The sequence below is a fragment of the Asparagus officinalis genome, chromosome 5 (genome assembly GCF_001876935.1).
Source record: "Asparagus officinalis chromosome 5, Aspof.V1, whole genome shotgun sequence".
In the NCBI taxonomy this organism is placed as follows: domain Eukaryota; kingdom Viridiplantae; phylum Streptophyta; class Magnoliopsida; order Asparagales; family Asparagaceae; genus Asparagus; species Asparagus officinalis.
Window position 1 is genome coordinate 36,751,829 of NC_033798.1, and position 16,794 is coordinate 36,768,622.

Consider the following 16,794-nt stretch of genomic DNA (forward strand, 5'->3'; position numbering starts at 1 on the left):
TTTGAAGTAGGCTCAAAGGCTCTCTTTAGGCCCCCGCCTCATCCGAATCAATACATGAGGGGGAAACTTCTGCTTGGTATCAGCCAGGAAGTGGTGGATAAACTTCCGACTGAACTGTTAAAAACTACTGATGGGTTTCTTTTCAAGAACATTCCACCAGAGCTTAGCACTCCCTGAAAGAGTGATTAGGAAAAAATGACAAATGACTACTTCCGAAGCTTGGAGTATGTTCATCACATCATAGTAATTCTGAACATGCTCAGAGGGATCTCCCTCACCTTTATATTTTTCCATGTAAGGTATTTTGAATTTCTCACGTGAAGCGTCCATAAGGTCATCTGAAAGTGGGGTATTACCCCCTGATGGCGTCGGTGACCGGTCTATACGTTTGGTCATATCTGAAGGCTCCCTTGGTAGCTGAAGGAGCTAGAGAGGCATAACAATAGAGGGTCTTGGATACTACCCCCTTACTGCACCCTTCATGATGGCTCAGGTCGGGGCTCTCGCCAAAGGCCTCCTGGTGATGGTGATGCTGTTGGCAAGATTCGTCGGCACGAGTCAGTCGATGCAATGATAGGGATACATGTTCAATGCGATCCCCCACTTGCTTGGTGGCATGAGGATTCAAGGGTTGGACTACTCACTAGGACCTGGTAGGAGTATGAGTCTCCGACCGCTGGTCTCCGAAAGGTAGAGGAAGAGAAGTGGCTTGTTGCGGCTGCAGAAGCCGACTAAGAAGTTCACCTACAAAAGTATTGAATTGCTCTCGGAAGGATTGGGAAAGCTTGTGAGTTGTTTCCTCAAGCTGGGCTTAAGTTACATAGCTCAGATATTGTTTTTCAAGGCTAGACTGATCAAACCCTTGCTCAGAACCTGACATGTTTTCTCAAAAAAGAAAAGAGGCCCCGCGATGGCCACCAACCTATTGATGTACTAGTGATCATACTGTCAGTTGCATCCAGGATCAGATGAGGTTGTTGAAGATTGATGAAAGGATTGCTTTCTTCCCTAACTTTATGTCTGTTTCTTGAGTTAGGTATCTAAGAAATCTGCAGAAGTAGAAATTTGTGAGAGGTTAGGGAATTCCCTCGTTGTACCTGCAACGATCAAGTTAGTTGATGAATTTGAGTGGGATCTAGAAAGAACTGTGTGTTCTTGCCATTGAGCAATGCTTGCCTTAAAGGATTGAATCTTGGAACCTCCTTAATGTTCGAATAGTACCTATATTTATATCTAGTGCATAAGGGGTAGATTAGTCACTTCGACCGAGTATAGAAGGGCGGTGGCGAAGTGTGGTCTAGTAGATGAGTCAGCTTCTCAGCTTTATAGGTGTCGGCTTTATGCGATGTGGACATGTTGTCAGCGAGGATAAGCTCAACGCAAAAGTTATCGCCTTTCAAGTCATCCTCGTGAGGCATTAGTCAAATGGTCGAGGGGACTCCTGGTGAATCATCTTCGATAAGAGGGTCGACTAGTATCACTTTTTGAGTCGACATGAAGGAATATCGACTCGTCCAGCCAGCTAAGTCGGACTCTCTTATTGGGCTTGGGCCACCAATTTGATTGGGACATTGATTGAGAAAGTAAATCGGTCTATTCATTTTTTAATGAATTGTATTTCGACGAGTGGGAACACCATGACACTGTTTGCGTCGGGAATTATTTTCATTTCAACTTCCATTTACAATTGATTTGTTGGAAACAAAAGAGTGAGCCTTTACAACTTCTCTTTACAAAGAATACAATAAGGGGTATTCCCTAGAAACACACGCAAAAACTATTTATTCGTCACTGCTTGCGTGGGATCTTTACCTCTGCCGGAGATGCTTTGATCCATGGACCGTCGATTCAATGATCCGGGTTGAATGTGAAGAAGACTTTAATGCTAATGTTTGATCTTGGTAACAAGAACATAAGTAGATATCTTAGCCAAGTAAGATAAATACTCTTCTTAATATCAAATCAAAATTTTATCTCAAGGAAACACTAAAGACTCTTGATAATGCTTGAAAACGAATGAGGACTCTCTCTGTCTCTCTTCATCTCTCTCTCTCTCTCTCTCTCTCTCTCTCTCTCTCTCTCTCTCTCTCTCTCTCTCTCTCTCAAAATTTGCCAAATTCTCAACTCTTTGCTCTCGATTAGGTCAACCCTCACCCAAATCTCTAGATCTCCTGCATATGGGTGCCAGAAGGGTATTTATAGCCTTTGGAAGCCAATACTGAAGATAAGAAGCTGAAACAAACCCTATCCGATGACTCCCATTTCCAAGACAATATTTACTATCTTGGATAAAGGGGTTGTTCCACATAGTTTTATAACTGACATCCATTCTGTTAAAATGTCATGATTTTTAGGAATTATGGGCTGATTTTTAGTTTGTATCAACATCTTCGTGTTTATGGATGCTCCCTAGCAGTTATAGAACCATGTGGATTGCACAGAATTTGAGAAAATCTCTGAAAAACTTGTCATGGAGTCTTATAATTTGTTAGACACCTTGACCTGTCTTGAAACCCAAGACACCATTATGTGTCTCGGAATTCGAGACAGCTCATGTTGTCTCACTAATTGTAATACAACCTCGAGTCCGTTGTTTTGTTGTTTTGCACTTATTTTCTTCTTATCATCGGATGATCCTCCCTGACTTAGATGATGATGTTCTTCATTTTCTCATCATCTTAAGCTGTGTTTAGGATCTATAGGTAATTTTTAACGCCTACAGATATCCCCTCCAAAGTTTTTAGCCTCCTCGGTTTTTTGTCAAGAAGTCTGGAATACTTTATCGGAAAGACTATGTAGAGGACCCATGAGTGGCTTAAATTCGTTGACTTCTTTAGCTTTCAGTTTACTTAGTACTTTAAAGAGTAGACTGAAATACTTCTGGTGCTGCATTTATCGCTTGACCATTATTAAAAATTGGAACTGAAATTGATGTGTTGATGTTAGAATTAGCTCGTGTCATTGAGTTGACATTGAACTGATCATCTTTGTTAGGATTTTGTATCCGATTTACGATTGAACTCCTAGGTGTAAATTTGGCATAGAATTATCGTGAGCCTAATTTTGGTGAAACTATTGAATCGTTGACCGGCGTCAACTTCCGCTGCGGTGAAAACATAGTTTATACTCATACGTAACTGGATTCTATATAGTTTAAGCTCTTAAGGGGTTGGAGCGTGGAGAAGCAGTTTATATTCGTATACTCATTAGAGTTTCAGGTAGCAGTTTAACATCATATACCTGTCAGAGGCTCCAGGAGAAGCAGTTTATACTCATATACTCATCAGAGTGTAAATACGTACCTCAAATGTGTCAAAAATATAGGGAAAATACATGTGAAATACTCATCGAACCAAGCCCTTTGCACAAGACAGGCCCATGTGTCTCATACATGTGCGAGACAGCTTAAGCAGTATCGTCGTGCGAGATAGCTTGACCTGTCTCACTGAGGCGATCAGGGGTCAGAGTTGTTTTATGGGCTTCCTTAAAATCTGAAGTTTCGGGGCTTTTTTGTTATTTCCTCCCGCTCTTCTAGGTTTGAAACCTTCATTTGCACCCTATAAAAGAGTTATTCAAGCTCTTTTTCTCCTTTCCTCTTCAATTTGGACCAATTTTTATTCAAGGGACTTAGGGTTCCGGTGTTCCTTCCTCAGGTTTGAGCTCTCCCTTCTATTCTTCTTCACTGAGCTTTGTTCCCCCTTGAATTATCGGTAAGCATCACTCTCATAGCTTCAATCTTGGATAGTTTCTTGAGTTTTGTTTGACTCTAACAATGGAACCTTAATTTTATAGGATTTCAGCCATTATCCTCGGATTTGGGGCTCTTAATTCGGTTCTTCTTCACCATGGTTTGTTTCCCCCTTAATTCTTGATCATAACCAGATATAGGGTTCAGATTTTGGGTTGTTTCGACTTCTTGTTTGGTATTTCCTAATGAAACCCTAATTTATTATAGGAATTCGGTCAAAAAATCCCAGCTTTTATCATGTCACCAAAGAGAGCACGTGTTCCTCAGGCTAGATCAACTTCACATGCACCTGAGAGAGAGGAGCCTGTGACTTCTTCATATGGAGGTGAGTTTTTACCATTTTTGTCAATTCAAAAATTAGAACTTTTGAATGTGTATTCTCGTTTGCTCTCCTTTGTGAGGCATTTGGGAAGAGCTGGTATCCTCTTTTGTAGGGGTGGATGCTTAATAGATATGTTTTGCTTGGTCAAAACATGTCTCAAGGCAAGAGAGATAATTTTACTTTGTCTCGCACTCTGTAGGGCTGGGTATATTGTCGTGTTATTTTTGTGACAATGTATGTCGCCTCTTATGTGTGGAACGGTTATAATCTTCTCATAAATCACAAGGCAATGACTCAATATCGTGGATTCACAAAATGAGTTCAACTCCTTATTTTTCCTTTAGAAATATTTTTTTAACTGCATTTAGTAAATACGCTCTTATTTGTCGTAGTCAATTTCCCGCCGACGGTGTTTTCACACAGTGGGGTGAGTGGTCGAAGTGGTGAGGCCTACACCTCTATTGATGAGACGCCCTTGTTAATGAGGCTCCTTAATTCAACGTAAGTGGGCCTAAAGAAACCCCTAGGCTTGTTAGGGAAGGGAATTGCCGCACAATGCGACGTTTGATAACAAATGCACCGCTTACGAAAGATCCGGCTATGACTGAGCCCCTGAGGAAGCTCGATTTCATGTTTAGTGATTCAATTGAGGATCCTAACAATCTTGATTGCGGCATGGAGCAATGGCTAAATGAATATGATGAAAGCTGCAGATTCCTCCCTTTAATTCCACATCACTACGCCTTAACGTACCTGAGAAAATTGGTGGTGGCACGGAATATGTCTTGGCGTTTGACTGAAGACCAGGAACACGTACACTGTGGGTTCATCACCCAAAGCAAGACCCCAAGTTCCAGTGATAGAAACTATGTTCACAGGCTTCATCCCGGTGTGTTGGGACAGGATGAAATCCCACAGAATGAGTTGCCGACCAGGGCTAATATCGTGAGGAATTGTCTAGCAAGGCTAGGACGGGAATTACCCATCAAGGGCTTCAGATGTTATGGTTGGGTCCACTCCTCGACCGACAAGTGGTGGATGTGGATGATAAGCTACGTCGTTAGTCAATGGGTTATGGAGTTGATCGAGAGGGGGTTATACCACCCTATCCGCACCATCATGTACGGTCTGCCCATCAGCATACATCAATTTTTTACTTTGCTGGAGCTTTATAACCCGGACACCAACACATTTCTGACCAAAAACGGAGATTTGGGGATGGCTCTCCATGAGATGATGAAAGTTTCGGGGCTGCCAATGGGTGATATTCCATATCAAGAGTATTTCCCTACTAATCGGCAGTTGAGTCAGATGAGGATGGCCAATCCCACCTAGTATGACACTTAGTGGGAGATGACGTGACACTATCAAACTGCACTGGTCGCAGTATATATCAAGGCCAAGAAGAAGTTTCCTCAGCTCAGCTTGAAATAGTTTGCAGACTACTTATTTAAGTATTTAAAAGATCATTCGGGTGATGACGTCTGCGAACTAACTCCCTTAACTCCTTCTGATGTCAATAAGTCGATCGAGAAGATAAGTTCCCAAACTTATACTACCCGCTCGGCTAAAGGCAAGTTTCCAAGGGGTACAAAGTTCAAAACCTTCTTGTAGCATGTACAGAAGCAGATCCAGCCGATGACTCTCCTGGCAGGATACTCTCTTGGCAGGATACTTAGCCATTTGGCTGAAGAAGTGTGTGGTGCCACACCAACCATCTGATGCACTACCAATCAAAGACTTATTCCCGGCCGTTGAGCTCACGATTGGATGCAAGCTCTCTCTACTCCCAGTCATGGTTGCTGACATTCATAGTGGTCTTCGACACTTGGTCATCAGATTTATGCTAGAAGGAAGTAAGCCCTCCAAGCGAGATCGCCTACCACCAAGGTGCGAGTTTTCCCTACACATACGTAATGTGCTGGTTAGTATTCCTCCACGCAGCTTCGACGTGATGAGCGGGACCTGTCATGGCGGACTAAGAAGGGATATAATCCGCTGAGCCGAATGTCACCCTTGCTAGGCAAACAATGGAAGATTAGCAAGTGGGAGCTTGCGTCATTACAATGAGTGAAGCTGCAGTTTTCAAGTCCACAAAGTGCTGGAATTCTTCAAAATGCTTTCCCCAATTCTCTCGGTGCTACGACGAGTTTTTATTGATGATGAAGAGGCTGGGAAAAAGAGTGCGATACCATCGCTCTGACGTAGGGTGTTTCCAGTGGTTGATGAATATTCACCCCAGCTACCTTCTTTTTCGTGTGAAGAACAACTACAACATCAAGCCTTACCATCCTTGTTGGTTCGCCCGTCAATTTGGTCAGATGTATATCAGGAACCCTAACAAGAAGCTGAAGGTTCATGGAGGCCTCATTGACGAGTCTCACGCCTGGTTTTTGAGTATAGTAGGCTGTGCCGATGCCAAATTCAGCCTTCCTGCTATAAAAACTCAGCAACTAATGACCTTCCTCTGTTGTAAGTGGAACATAGTTTCTAATACATCCACAAAGAAGAAAGATATCTTAGAGTTGGAGGCAGAAGTAGGAGCCAAGCATGCTGCTGAGATAGTTAGAGAGGTCGTGCTCTCGAGGAGAGAGAAAAAGTCTACCGAGCCATTCACTAAAGTCAAACAAGTGGGTGAAGAGGAGGAGGAGATTCTTCCAAGTGCTAAAGAAGAGACTTTTGAAGAGGATGCAGCCGGAGATGAAGGCACCGGAGTTGGGGTAATGAAGAGGAAGTTAAGACAAGTCTGCCAACCTCTTTCTTCCCTGGAGGGGCTGTGAGATCATCTATTGCTCGTCGGACTCGTCAATCTAATCAGCCCAAGTCTTCAACGGCTCCGAAGAAGCCAAGGTATAAGATCATGTTCACTCATCCCATAAGATGACGATTGACCTTCCAGGTGGGGTTGCAGAAGAAGAAGAAGAAGAAGAAGAAGAAGAAGAGTTCACCAAAACTCAGCTCGTCCATCAGAAAAGATTTCACCCTTCTGAAGCTTCTCCTAGAGTGGAATCGCGCATCAAGTTACGACAGAAAAGACTTGTCATTTTCGAATAACCTGGTCCAATGAAGAGGAGAAAGAAGCTCGTGCACAGGTCAGGCACTGTACTGCCTGCATTTGAAGAGGAGCCGATCGGTGATATTATTACAGAAGAAGAATGTAACGTTTTGTCCTCGTGTCACTTTTCATACTTCACCTTCGAATTCACTAAATATATATCCCTCATTGTTGGTTCACAGGGGGTCTTGAAGAAGGTGAGGTTCCATATGATCCTACTTCTCTCGGCTTCACTCATTCCAAGGGATCAGGCTTCACCCAATAGATGCACGAGGCCATGAGTGAAGAGCCTCGAGATACTATAGTTAGCATGAGTATCAGTGTTCAACCTCATCCAGCTACTGAAGTTTCTCCATCAGTCCCCAGCCCAGGTATATCTAACACAGATAATACCTTATTCAGGTGGCAGTTAAGAGAATTGAGTGATTCAGAATCTGTGTCCCCTTTACTTGTTTCTATTCTTTATGCTCTTTTAGAGAAATTGAAGGAGGCATGCCCAAGTGTTGAGGCTGCGGAACCTGCTACAGCCGCCGAAGGTACCTCTAAATCCCGCTTGACATGAATTTTCATTTTTTCCTTGTGCTTAAGATTCGACTTCTTGATGTTACGATGGAGGAATCAGTTGAGGAGGAAGCCTCCCATGATGTCGATATCGAGGAGTTCAATGAACATGCCCTCAACCAAATGACCAACTTCTCTAAAGCTGATCATAAATTGCTCGCTGAGATGTTATCATAACAAGCTGATGGCGATGCTGTAGGACCGACCGTCAAGTCTGGTTCATCTGCATGTATGGATCTTATTCTGACATCATCGTTTTTCATTTGTGACTTCTTAACTAACTACAGGGGGGTTTTGATTATAGGACCAGCCATTGGAGCTGATACGGCTACAAATTTGGGTGTTTCGGACCAGCCCAAGAACTTGGGCCTTTTGATTTTGGAGCGAGCCATCACTGAAACCTAACCATCCACTTCTCAGCCCGAAACTGCCATTCCTTCAGATCCAATGATTACGAAAGCCGTAACTATTATCGAGGATAGTCTCATTGCTCTAGTCACGAGACCAGTTGATGAGACTGGTACGTCCGTGACTATTATACCTGAACCAAATACAGCAACTCATGAGACTAGGTTAGTGGGGCCAAGTTTAGAATGCCATGCTAAAGGATGTTCTGCCAGCATCGGTAAGTTTTCCTTTCTCCGCTACTTTAGAATCCTAAGTATTGGATCATATTGCTTATTTCTCTTCTTTCCTACAGAGCCTTTGTCATCTCCATACTACTCCATAAAGGTGTTGATGTCGGATGACGGTCCGGATAGGGCTGTGATCATCATAAAGCTCTTTAGCTTCATTTCCTTCTTGAATGGAATGATTGACTGAATTCTTCACCGAGAAACTCCCTTCCATTCTTTCAAATGATCTCTCAATCACCACGTGTCAATCATCAGGGAGGAAGGATATTTAGAGTTTGTTGACTCCATTACTACAGATCTGACTCAACTGGAGCAAGAGCTAGCCAAGTTAAGAGAGCTCCAAGTTGCTGGTGCCTCCTCTTATGTGTCTGCTCAAATGGAGTCTAGGTTGAAGGCGTGGTATGACACACAGCATCCACTAGACTTGAGCTTCAGAAACAACAGCATCGCGTAAGGCAAATGAAATTGAATCTCATCGATAGAGGAAGAGTTTAGTGTGACTTGCATTTATCTCTTGAGTCGGGCTGCGTAGAAATAGCTCGGCTTGAGTAAGAACTCCAAGATGCCTTGGAGGCTCAAGATATACGGGAGTTGAACATGGTTGGTGTGGTACGTGCTCAAGCTCAAATATTCAAGAAATTAAAGCCTGAGAGAGCAAAATTAGCTTAGATGGAGAATAAGGCTGCAAAGGCTTTGGCCACCCCTAAGGACTCCATCAAAGCTGAGTTACAAATTGAACTCGAGCGAGCCTACGCGAAGGAGCCATAAGCTCCATGTAGATTGATAGCACCATCTTTTGTATCTTTTTTATTTTACCTTCATTAATAAAAATAAAGTTTTCTGATTAGTGTCATCTTTTTTTTTATGATTTATCATTCTGTTTGGAATAAATAATCACAATACTCATAGGATTTTTAGCAAACCCTCAGCCATCAACGGATTTGATGAGCTTTTACCGACTACCATTTGAATCAGGCTAGTATGTGATTGTTTAAGTTTGTTCTATATGTAATTGATAATCAATTTTTTATTACATTTTTATACCTTCATTAACTATTTTCACATGAAAAAATATATCACTAATAATTATTTTTATCTTTAATTGTAGATTAATAAAGAATATAAGCAAAAGCCAAAAGTCAAAGCCCAAAAGTCCAAGTAAGAGAAGAAAATCAGCCAGAAAATGAAAAAACAAGTCTATCGATGCCAGCATCGATGGCGGCATAGATGCTGGTATCAATAGCGGTATAGATGCCGACATCAATGGCGGCATAGATGCCGCATAGATGCCATGTTCCTGTTCCGAATTTAAAGGCTAAAATTGAGTGGCTTAGGGCTCAAGTTTGATCCAACAAATCTCATTCATTGTTGTATGCTATAAATAGGGGTAGAGAGTAAGGGGTTGAGGGTTTAAAAATTTTTATGACTCTATTTGGAGAGGAGGGTTACTCTTAATTGAGAAGACCTTCCAAATTTGTAACTTTTATTATAATTAATAAAATATTTTTTTTCACCTCTTCATATTTTCTTCTCTTTATTGGATGATGATGATAAAAATGAAGATCAATGTGAAGGTTTGCTTTTATTTTCTCTTTTATTTTTTTAAAATAATTGCTTCTCTTATTGCTTATTAGTTTAGATTTACATTTATGTCTTGTAGAGTAGATTTATTTTCTTGTCTCTAATTTATTTTCCATTTTTAATTTGTAGAGTAGACTTATTTTCATTTATGTTCTTTTGCATTTTGGTTAGATTATTTCTTGTTCATAGTGTAATTTTCTTTGTTCTCATTTTCATCTTTGTAATTAGTTCTTATTATTTTTATTTCATTTCTTGTTTTTGTTTTTATGATATGGAATTAATTCTTGTAGGAATATTAGAATTACATGAAACTAGCCTAATTTCCTTTATATTATGTGAATTCTTCTCTTGCACTTAAAATGATCATGTATAGGATAATCAACTAGAGAACTAATTAATAGAAGAAGAATTTAATAATCTATGCTTATCTTGAGTGGTTTGATAGGTTATGCATATGAATTCTAGAATTACTATCTAGTTATTCTTTTCATGAATATTATTTTTGTTTTGATGATAATTTGATAGGTTATACTTTCCTTAAATAGTTTGATAGTCTATTCTTAATAAATCTAAAGTAAAATATGACAAAAAGAGAATGATTCATAATTTATAATTGAAATTAGCTAGTGGATTCAATTCTAGATTCCTCATATCTTTAATTGAATCCTCCTCATCTTTACTTTCTTGAATTTTCTTTTTTTTTATTCTTGATTTTTTTCCTCTTATTTTCTTTGATTCCTTTCTCTCTTCTCAAATTCATTTTATTGGTTTGCATATTTTCACAACACTCATCATATCTCTCTAAAATTACATGCAATCATTACTCCCAATTGTCATGCACACAACATAAGAACCGATTCTAATTATTTCTTACAAATACCTTCCTCGTGGGATTGATTACTTTTTATACTATAACTTGATTGGTTGTATACTTGTAACTTTTGGTACATAATTTACCACCCGTCAAGTTGTTGGCGTCGTTGCCGGGGAATGGTGTTATTAAGTAGGGTTTTAATTATTTTGGTTATTTAACTTTCGTGCTTTTCATATGAAGGAACCACTTGGAGCTTGAAGATCACGGATTAGAGATTAAGGACTTGAAGATCACGGATTAGTGTGATTGACAAAAGTGATTGTTTTGATTTGTTTTAGTTAGGTTGTCCTTTTTCTCCTTTTTGTCTTATAATCTTTTAGTAAAAAAACTCTAACTCTTATTTTTCTTTTAGAAAAAAAATTATAAAAAAAGGATTTGTTTTGGTGAATGCGAACTTGATTTGGGATAATACCAACCGTTTAATTCGTCTTGAACCAATTGAAGAAATGGCTAATCAACTTGTTCTCCAAGATATATGTTATCCAACTAGGAATGCAATCTCTTCTTATATAAAGCTCCCTGAAGCAAATGGAACTAATTTTGAACTTAAACCGTATTACATAAACATGCTTCCAAAATTCTTAGGAATTGAAACCGAAGACGCTTATATCTTTATTTCTGAGTTTGAGGAAGTGTGTCTTATGATTAAAATTAGAGAACTATCTGAAGATGTGATCAAGCTCTGATTTATTCCATTTGCTCTGAAGGATAATGCTAAGAAATGGTTATATAGCTTACCCACAAATTCTATCTCAACTTGGGATGAATTTGTCGCCATTTTTCTAAAGAAAATTTTCCCTATCCACAAAATGGTTAAGCTAAGAAATGGCATGATGAACTTTAAAATTATCATGGGAGAGCTTTTCTGGAAGTATTTTGACAGATTTAAAGACCTTCTTATCCATTATTCTCACCATGGTCTCGGAAAAATGGCGATTATACCAAATAATCTATGAAGGATTGGATTATTCTTCAAAAACTTTCTTAGAATTAATGTGCCAAGGGGATTTCATGAAAAAGAATGCTGACGAAGCTTGGGAATTTTTAGAGAGTCTATCCGAGAAAATCATGTGGTGAAAACACTATAATGACAGAGTTACATCAGTTTCCCAACCTAAAATCTAGTGGTCTTTCCTTAGAGTCGAACATTGCCTCCGAAACAAAGATGGTGACAATTTTACGAAGGTTAGAAGACTTAGAAATTAAGGAACGGGCTCCAGCTCAAATCAATCACATTTCTGTTGGCCTTCTTGTTTTGATGATGATTTACAAACAATTTACTACTAATGTTGTTTGTCTAGTGTTTGTGTATTCCTATGTATTGTAGACAAACAACATAGTTGGAGGTTGGATGGATTAAGCCTACACGATCATATCAAGAGGAGGTTGGCGGAATTGTGGAGTGAAGCATCGTACAATTCAAGTTCAAGATCCAAGTTTAGCTTCATCCGCAACGTGTACCAAGTTGAGCTCAATGAAGATCAAGATCAAGCTTGGGTAATTTAGTTTAGGATTTATATTATGTGTGTTTAATACGTTAAGCTTAATATCTATACACACATATTTATTGGTTTCTTCGTATATATATATATATGTATATATACATACATGTGTTTTGAGTTTTTATGATTATATATATGAAATTATATATTTCATATTTTCTATTGTGTTTTTGAAAACATTGCATAGAATATGCAATTTTGTGAAAATATTGTATTCTTAGTTTGTAGACTTCAATATCAGTTTATACATGTTTTACTAAGTCTATAAAAACATTTCACAAAGTTTCAAAAGTTGGTTTATGTCAAAACATCAAAATTCAAGTATATCATATTTTCATGTTTTGGACTATTTTGTAAAATGATGATATTTTTCATTTGGGAAGTCCTTTTTGATAACCAATCATTGTAGCATGTTTATTATCATGTCTACAATCATTCCCCAAAGTTTTACATTTTTTGGAATTTATTTGATATTTTTAAACAGTGTTTTAAAATCAGATAAACAAATTTTCAGAACCTGTCATATCTGTTTTCGGTCGACCGCACCGATCGACCGAACCTGAGGTCAAAAGTTCACTGGGCGGGGTTTTGGCTGATGTCTTGGGTTGTTATATATACCCCATTGCTGATGTCTTTTCAAACTAACTAAGAGAGTTTTAAAACAAGTTTAAGAAAGTTTTAATCAAGGGTTTAAGTTTGTTTAAAGTGTGTTTATAAGCTTTTAAGCATTTGAGTGTTTCGATTTTGTGAATCAAATTCCACAAGAGCTTGAGGAGATTATCTATTGAAGTTTGAGCTTCCAACTATCATCCCTCCATCTCTTGTTATCAAATTGAGAAGTTTTCTAAACTCAAACTCTAGCTTTACATTTATATACTTGTTTGATTATCATTGTTCTTAAGCTAGATTTTATATTTGAGTTTAGTTTGATTTTGATTTCACTCATTGTTACACACACCCACTTTGAGCTTATTGTATTTGCATACATAGTATATTAGGATTGTGAGAGATTGTAACATTGAGTTGTGCTTAATTGAGTTCTCATCTATTATAGAGAACAAATTTATATTTGTTACATTGTGAGTGTTGTAAGGTTTTCAGTGAGCTAGAAAACCGAGAGTGTGTTGTGAAGTTTTTGGTGAACTAGAAAACCGATTGTGAGGAGTGACGTTGATCGATGAGCGTTGAAAACCGATACTGTGAGGTGTAAACGTTATTCGGGTGAACGTAGAAAACCCGGTTGTGATAGTGGATTTCTCTCGGGAGTGGGGAGCGGAGACGTAGGACGGAAGGTCCGAACTCCGTGATCATATCTTGTGTTTGAGTGTGCTTTGGCGTTTATTTATACTTGTATTTATAATTCTTGTCTCCATTGTCATTAGCTCATTATTTATATAATCCACTATCTAGTTCATATTGTTTATCCTTGTGTTAGTTTATATATCCTTGCATATATATTTCATCATATAGGATATATCTCATTGTTTACATTGCTTATCCTAGCTCATATATCTTGTGGTATTTCATACTTGGTAGGATAACTTGTTAATTATTTTTAATTGGTATTTAAATCGGATTAGATTAGCATAAGACCCTAATCACTCCCCCTCTAGGGTCTAACAATTTTTGTTCCAAGTTGTCACAACTATCTTTCTTGTGCCCATGTTTCAGAGGAATGACCTCTTCTAGGAAACACCCAATTATTAGAACATATGAATGCTGCATTCCAGCATCCTAGAAATGATCCGTTTTCTTGAACTTATAATCCAGGTTGGAGAAATCACCCCTAATTAAAATATGGAATCAAGGAAATCCCTCCGGATATCAAAATTTTATTCCCGCTTCAAACCAGTAATTTCCTAGAGGAAACACCATTCCATTCAATCCACCAAACAATTTTCAACAATCTAATCTACATTTTCCAAACCAACATCCTCATCAACCCATAAATCCTTCAGGTCCTGACCATGAAAAATGTCTTAGTCTCTTAGAAAAGAGTTTAGAGGCTATGATTAAAACTTCTACACAAACCACCAACATGTTGCCTCAATCATCCACCACTCTGAATTCCTTCAAGCAAACAACTGGCCAAGTGCTCAACTCAAACACTCAAGCCATTGCCAGGTTAGAAACCCAACTTGGGCAACTAGCCAATACCGTGAGCGCGAGAGAGAAAGGAAAATTTCTGAGTCAACCCATTGTTAACCCTAAAGATAATGGATCTAGTTCAAACCAACCAGCTCATGTGAATACAGTTCATACATTGTAATCAGGAAAACAGATAGATAACCAAGTTAGAATGCCACCGGATCAAACCTCGTCTCCTATCCAACACACACCTTCTGATGAAGTAACTCCTTTCGATGACCAAGAAGCTGAACACAAGATTAGGCCTAATCTAGATAGGTATAGGCCCATTGCCCCCTTTCCAGATAGACTCAAACCTAGGAAAAACTCCCCACTGGTTGAGAAAATCCTAGAAGTTTTTAAACATGTCAAGATCAACATCCCTCTCATAGACGCAATTGAACAAATTCTCTCTTATGCAAAGTTCTTAAAAGACCATGCACTAAGAAAAGAACCGTGAATGTCCCCAAGAAAGTCTTTTAGCTACCAACCTCAGTAAAATATTTTCGAAACCCATGCCTTTAAAATATAAGGACCCTGGTTATCCCACAATTCCATGCGTTATAGGAAATACTCATATTAATAAAGCACTTCTAGACTTTGGAGCTAGCGTAAACCTCCTTCCTTATTCAGTCTATCAACAGCTAGGTGTAGGAAAACTTAAACCAATATGATGCACCCTACAATTAGCTGACAGATCTGTAAAAATTCCTAAGAGAGAGGTAGAGGATCTTTTGATCAAAGTTAGAGAGTTTATTTTCTTGTTGATTTTATTGTATGTAAAGCCTAAGTTGACCGAGTAATTAAGCCCATGAGTATTTCCATACTTAATGACCTAAACCTAATTGGGTTAGGATTCATTGGCCCAAAACTCGTTAAATAGTCACTTAGAAAGCTTAATAAAATAGAAAATATATATATATATATCAGTATATATATATATATATATAATATATATATGACTATATACTATAATGTATATAATATATATATAATATATATGTATATATATATATATATATATATATATAATATATATATATATTATATATATAATATATATATATATATAATATATATATATAATATATATATATAGATATATAATTAATATCATTATATATATATTTATATATATATATATAAATATATATATATTTGATCAAGAGGCTTGAAAATTATTTAAAACAAAGAGTTGGCATGTTCTTTTCAAAACTTTTAAATTAAATTTCTAAGTTTGACTTAGTTTTGTATTGTTATAATAAAAAGATTTTCTAGGAGATTTACCTTAGAGTTATATATAAAAACGTTTTATTAAGTAATAACTAGCTTCAATTAGAATGTCTAAATATATCAAGTAAAATTAGTTATTTACTGACTTCTTTAAATTGGTAAGTTGATCGGATTTTGTAAGAGCATCTCCAACAGCTTCTCCAAAATTTTCTCCAAAATGGGGAAGCAAAAGTCATATTCTCCAACTAATTTTTACACTAACTCCAACAGCTTCCCTATTTTGAAGAATCCATTTTTTTCTCCAAAAATTTGGAGAATGCTGCAGATTTAGGGAAGCTTCCCCATTTTTTCTTCTCCATCCCTATTTTGGGGAATGAGATGGGGAATTTGTTGGGCCAAAAACCTAACTAAATTCTCCAAAAGTGAGAAATGGAGAAGTTGTTGGAGATGCTCTAAGTATATTCACTGCAAAATCTCACAAGACTATAACTCGTTGTCTAGGGTAACCTAGGGGTTTAAAGGCTTATTGTATGCGCTAAATACAATCGTGTTTACTACAAAAGTGAGTTAGGATTTTTAATTTTTTTTCTTTGCTAGAGGACTAGGAAAAGTTTAGGTATAGGGGTATTTGATAATCACATGTTTATTACAATTTTATACCCATATTAACTATTTTTACATGAATAAATATATCACTAATAATTATTTTTATCTTTAATTACAGATTAATGAAGAATATAAGCAAAAATCAAAAGTTAAAGCCCAAGCAAGAGGAAAAATCAGCCAGAAAATAAAAAAACAAGCCTATCGATGCCAGCATTAATGGCCGCATAGATGCCAGTATCGATAGTGGTATAGATGCCGGCATCGATGGTGGCATAGATGCTAGCATAGATGTCATGGTCCTGTTCCAAATTTAAAGGCTAAAATTAAGTGGCTTGGGGGCTCAAGTTTGATCCAACGACTCTCATTCATTATTGTATGCTATAAATAGGGGGTAGAGAGTGAGGGGTTGAGGGTATTAAAAATATTGTAACTCTATTTGGAGAGGAGGATTACTCTTAATTAAGAAGACCTTTCAAATTTGTAACTTTTGTTACAATTAATAAAAGAATTTTTTTCACCTCTTTATATTTTCTTCTCTTTATTGGATGAT